We start from the raw sequence: 6,000 nt of genomic DNA, 5'->3' as shown, positions 1-6,000 counted from the left end.
TACACACTTGCTGAGTAAACAAGCAAATGACTCTGTCATTACAACCTATGGGGAGTCTATGGGTTGCAAAATCCCTCTAAATTGTGGGCAACTGTGCTCCAATTTATCTGAAATGCATTTTTGAGATGTGGTTGACATCACTGAATCCACATACCCTCACGTGTATCATAAGCAGTATCCTCCATGTAGGTGAATGTCATCCGTGGATTATCAGGATTTCCAGGAAGGTCCTTTGAATTTGAACCCGTTTGTCCTTTCCGGCATCTTGAGCTACTCCCTGCTCATCACTGCCCGCGCACCCTGTCTATCATCTTTTCTTTTTCCTTGGGTGGAAATCATCTTCCTACCTCAGGTCCTGTGCACATGCTCTCCCCTCTACCTGGCCCAGCCTTTCTTCTCCCTCCAGCCCTGGAGAAGAATGTGTCCGCTGAAATGCCACCTCCTCCATGAAGCCCTTCCCCACCAGCCTGCCCTTATCTCTGAGGGAGAGGTTGTCCAGTGTTTGTGTCACTGCGTTCCTCTCCCCACTCTCTTGTGTGAAATTCAGTTACTCCCCCTCCACCTTCTCCCTCCACTATAAAGTCCACAAGAGCAGGTATCATGTCTGCGCTGGCCATTGTGGGTCTCCAGCTCCTGGCTCAGGGATGTGCCCAGATGTTCCAGACACATCTGTTGAATGGGTGACAGCTGGGGCTGGGCCTCCTCTGAGTGGGAGGTAAGATATCTCATGCACAGGCTTGAGGTTCCAGGGGAGTCATCTCTGCCATAGGAAGCAGCTAGTGGGGCCGCCCTCTCTTCTCCCCACCATCAAGGACCAGATCAAGCATGAGGTTTCCTGCTTCTGCTTATTGCCAAGTAGATGCTGATCTCAGAAAGAGGAGACCATTTGAGCAAGACATTGACCTAGGCATGGAAGGGTGCTTCAGACTGAGTCCACAAATTTACTCTATAAATACTTAAATTTACCCTATAAATAAATTTACTCTATAAATACTTACGGACCATGGGCTATGTGCTAGAGATGAAAGATGATTAGGACTCAATTCTACCTCTGAGGGCTGCTGGACAAGGAAGGGCTATTAATCATACGTTGTCCTGATACTGCAAGATAACGGTGATAAAGATGTCAGAGTCCTGAGGTAGTCATCGCCCCCTTTCCTTCTCCGGAGCCCCTGCAGGTAAGAGGATACATAAAAAGAAACCATCCACAATTAAATTACCAAAACCATTAAAGAACATCTGCCAGATTTCTCCTATTTGGCATCAGATTAAACAAAGAGGGCTTTTCTCTCCCTAAATCAAGGGCAGGGTGCAGTGAAGGGAAGGAGGTGGGGTTTTTTCTTGAACGACAGATGGGTCTGATCCACCTTATGTCTTTCTCCTGGACACAGGTTCTGTGCACAGTAGGGGCTGATGCACGTGCAGAGAGTGAGATGACTTAAACGTATTGTTCATCCACTGAATCAAACCCAGTGCAGATGTGCAGCAACAAAGCTTTCTTTTCCTATGTCCTGGCTCCATCTCTTGGCTGATTGTCCCTCTGATGTCCTTTCCTGGCTTAGGCTGTACCAAGAAAATGCCTTATGAAAGAATATCTGGGGACCCAGTCTAATTCCTGCAAATTCTAAGTATTCTGCTCTTCTGGGAGGATGGAACTTACAGAAAACCGTTTGCTGGGTCCTCAGCTCCTGCTGGCATTGCCCTCCCAAGGTGGCAGTCTCCAGACCCTTCCTGTCTTTTACTCCAAACCTGCTGGGAGCCATTAGCCAAGTAGGTATGACAATTTCCTTGCCAGAGTACCCCATGTTGCTTAGTGGAAGGACTAGTGGAAATAGGACATTTTGCAGTGACATTGCATGTATGTGACCTTGCTCAAGGACCAAGGCGGATCCAGGTTTAGGGCGTTCCCGGTTTAGGACTATCCGGGTTTAGGGTGGTTCCAGGTTTAAGGTTATTCCTGCTGGGAATAGGGCGTATTCTGCTGCCTGAGTTCCCCTTGAGTTCTCACGGGATTCAGACAGTATTTTTTGGGAGACAGAAGCCCAGTGGGAGTGGATTTGGGCAGAGAACGTGGATTTCCCCAGAACGTGATTGTAGACGGCTGGTGTGAGTTCAGGAATAAAGAGTTGCTGTTTGAATCTACAAGCTGTGTGGTGGCTCGTGATTTTGTGCCCAGCCAGACTGCGGCACAAACCCATCATCATCTGTCCTCCCCTTCACAGTCCCAGAGTGATTATTCTAAGCTGCCTAACAGCCCTTCACGGTCTGGCCCCTGCTGACTTCCCAGCCTACCCAAGTCCATTCTGGGTGCTTCTCTATGCTTTTGCTCATGCCAGTTCTACTGTTTCTTCTGTTGCATGCCTGGGACACCCTCCCTGGTACTGGATTCTCAGTACCTCTTGCTCATTCTTTAAAATTCAGCACAAGAAGGCGTAGTGGTGCACGCCTGAAATCCCAACGACACAGGAGGTTGAGACAGGAGGATCGCAAGTTCAAGGCCAGTCTCAGCAACTAAGTGGAGTCCCAAGCAACTTAGCAGATCCTGTCTCCAACTTTAAAAAATAAAATAAAATTCGGCACAAGGGCCACCTCCCCGTTCATCCTCCTGACCCATGGGCTCTCACAGCATCGTGCCCACATTATATTCTTACTGAATATTTCCTATACACAGAGACCATTCCAGGGATTGGAAACTCAGTATGGACCCAGGAAGATGCTCTCCCGGATACTAGGACGTAACAGTTGAGTGGGAGCTAGGGACTCATAACCAGGCAATGACAACACTGTGAGACAGGGGACTTCTAAGGGTACTAGGAGGCAGAGGGGCACCTGACCCAGGCAGAGTGGGGAAATCTTGGAAGACTTCCTGGAGGACGTGACATGCAACCTGAGACCAGTTGACAGAGGCACTTGGGTGCAGGGAACAGCGGAGGCACAGGGGTCGAAGTGAGAGAAAGCCTGGCCCATACAAGGACTTAAAAATGCTCTAGACTCATTTTAGAATAGAGGTTAAAAGTTGGGGGTTGCTGGAATTGGAGAAGAGAGTCTAGAGAGAAAATCAGAGAGGTTAAGAAGGAGCAGACAGTAACTTGTGGACTGCATGGGCACCTGGAGCCATGGCAGGTTCTAAGCAGAGGAAGATTGTAATCTGGTTTGTTCAGCAGGAACCTGGGGTGAGAGATGAAGCAAGGAGACTAGGAAGGGGGCTCTAGTGGGCTGTGTAGGGTCCTCCAGGAAACTCATGTCCATCTGGAACCTCAGAATATGCCCTCCTTTGTAAATGCAGGCTTTGTGGGTATTCTTAGTAGAGATCTTGAGATGAAACTCTCCTGGGTTGAGGGTGGGCCTATAAGGGGACAAGGGACAGGGAGGAATGCAATATGAACACAGAGACAGATGTTGAGCCATCTGTCCACAAAGCAAGAAGCTGCCAAAGGTTGCTGGCAGAAGCCAGGGGACAAGTTGGGAGTCATTCCTCCTCGGAGACCCCAGAGGGAAGCCAGCACCTTGGTTTGGGATTTGGGGCCCCAGAGCAGGATGAATTCAATTGTTTTACAGTAGTTTGTGGTTATTTCCTATGACAAACCTAACAATCAAATGCAGGTCTCATGCTGCCTTCCAGGTTACAAGTGTCACCATCACCTTACACAGCAACCAGCAGGCTTGGGCAGTCCTCTAAACACTTGAGCTCCGTTTTGGTCCAAGAACCAGACAAGCCCAGAAGTCAAGGAAATCCCACCCAAGCTTCCAGGCTACAGGATCAGGCCTGGCGCTGTGTCCTCCTCTCCTCTCCAGTCCTGCCCTGCACTGCGTGGTAGCACCTGAGAGTCCTGCTCTGGCCACTTGTGCTTCCCACAGGCCTGGCTCAGCCAAGTCCCTGCCACCTTTATAGACTCAGTAGTCCGACCCTGGACTTCCTGACCCGGCGGGCCCTTGCCTGGTTCCTGATCCGGAACCATGGAGCCAGGGAAAGTCAAAGGAAGCGGTTTGGAAGTTTGGGCCTCCTCTGGAAGAGGGTTTGCACACTCTAGTCCTTCCCAGGGAGGGAAGGAGCCCGAGGTTGGAGGACAAGGGGCGGGTCCAGGCCTCATTTTAAAATTCCTTCTCTGCCCCAGGACCTATTTCAATCCTGTCCAGACTTGGGCACTTTGTCACTCCCATCCTTCGGCCTAATAGTCCCATCTGGGGCCTCAGAAGAGCCACACTCCGACCTGAGCACCGAGGACCCCGTGCGCAGCTGTGAGCCAGTCCCAGGGAAACCTGAGGTCCCGCCCGTCTCCTGGGTCCTCAGGTCCGCCCCGGGGGTGGTGGGGTGCATCCCGCCCTGGGATCCCCTGAGATTCTTTTGGAAGGCGACGCTGGAGACCACAGGGATAAAGCGAGGACACAGCCTCTCGCCCCGCCCACTCCCGTTTCCGGGGTTGCTGTGCGGGGCGCAGGCGGCCGGGTGTCCCCCACCTCCCCGCTACTCGGCGAGTGTTTGTCCCAGGCTGTCTTCTGGGGAGGTGACTGAAGCGAGGGATCCGGGAAAGGGCTGAGGGTGAACGGAGTTTGGGGGTGGGAGGAGGATCTTGGACCTAAAGGCAGACGAAGGAGGCTCCAGGCGAGCAGGACCCGGCGGGGAGGGTCCTCATCCCAGAGTCCTGTGCCTACGATAACTGTGCACTTGTCCACGCAGGTCTTAGTGAGGGACACCGACCGGCGCTCGCCTATCGCCCGCATGCTTCTGCTGTGCCGTACTGTGAGTGTGCATATTAGTGTTCCACCCCAGGGTGCAGACTTATGGACTCTGCAATTGTGCATCCATCTCCACGGGCGGGATCTAGACATCTGTGTAAAAGCTCGGGTCTGAACACAGCTTGTGTGCACGCACACACTTTGTGCATGTTTGGTTTAAGTAACGGAGCCTACAGCGCCTGCGCAAGTGATAGTGGGAAGTTGGAGGCAGGTATGTGGAGGAGTGGGTATGAGATCTCTGGCACCGTGCCGCAATCTGCAGACACAGGGGGCTGCCACCCCGAGGAGAGCTTTCCAGCGGAGCCTCCCGCACTGCTCTCAAACGCGCCAGGTTGAGGCTCAGGCTGCCCTGAGCAGGAGAAGGGAGGCTGAGCCCAGTTAGAGGAGTGGGTACCCGTCCCTTAGCCCTGGATCAGCCAGCAGCACCTTGAGACCCTTCTTCCTTGCTGTGGACAGGCTGGGCAGTGAACACAGAGGAGAGTCAGGAGTAGAGGAGGGCTGAGGGAGGCCCATTTTGCTTTTAAATATTTTGATGTAAATTTCACACAACATAGAATTCACCATTTCCAAGGGCACAAATTCAGTGGCATCTAAAACATTCGCAATGTGCAATCATCACCTCTCTCTAGTTCTAAAATATTTTCATCACCCCAGAAGATACCAGTAGCCCCCACTTCTCCTTCCCCATGCACCAGGCTCTGGTAATGTGGACTCTCTCTGTCTCTATGAACTTGTCTGTTCTGGACTTTTCATATTAAGAATCAGATCCTTTTTGTCTGGATTCTTTCAGTTAGTATGTTTTCAGGGTTCATCTTGTTGCAGTATGTAGTTCATTTTAAAAATTCAGGTGAAATTCATTGAACATAAAGTTAATTATTAAGCATTTTAAAATGTAAAATTCAGCTGAATAGGGTGGCACACACCTATAATCTCAGTGACTTGTGAGATTGAGGCAGGAGGATGGAGGTCAGCCCAGGTAACTTTGTAAGATTCTGCCTCAAAGTAAAAATAAAAGGGGGGAGTGGACAGGGCTGGCTTGGGATGTAGCTCAGTGGCCTGGGTCCAATCCCCAGTGCCACACACACACACACACACCCCACATACACACTCATTCATACAAAGCCTACAATTCTTTGGCAGTTAGTACATTCACAGTGTTGAACAACCCCCACCTCTATTTAGTTCCAAGGCACTTTCACAACTCATACCCACTGTTAGTCACTCCCTATTCTACCCTGCCCTCATTCCCTGTCAATCACAAAT

This window comes from Marmota monax, unplaced genomic scaffold (assembly GCF_021218885.2).
Source record: "Marmota monax isolate L192 unplaced genomic scaffold, Marmota_monax_Labrador192_F-V1.1 WCK01_AAM20220418_F8-fsc00021, whole genome shotgun sequence".
Lineage (NCBI taxonomy): Eukaryota > Metazoa > Chordata > Mammalia > Rodentia > Sciuridae > Marmota > Marmota monax.
This window is presented reverse-complemented; position numbering follows the sequence as displayed.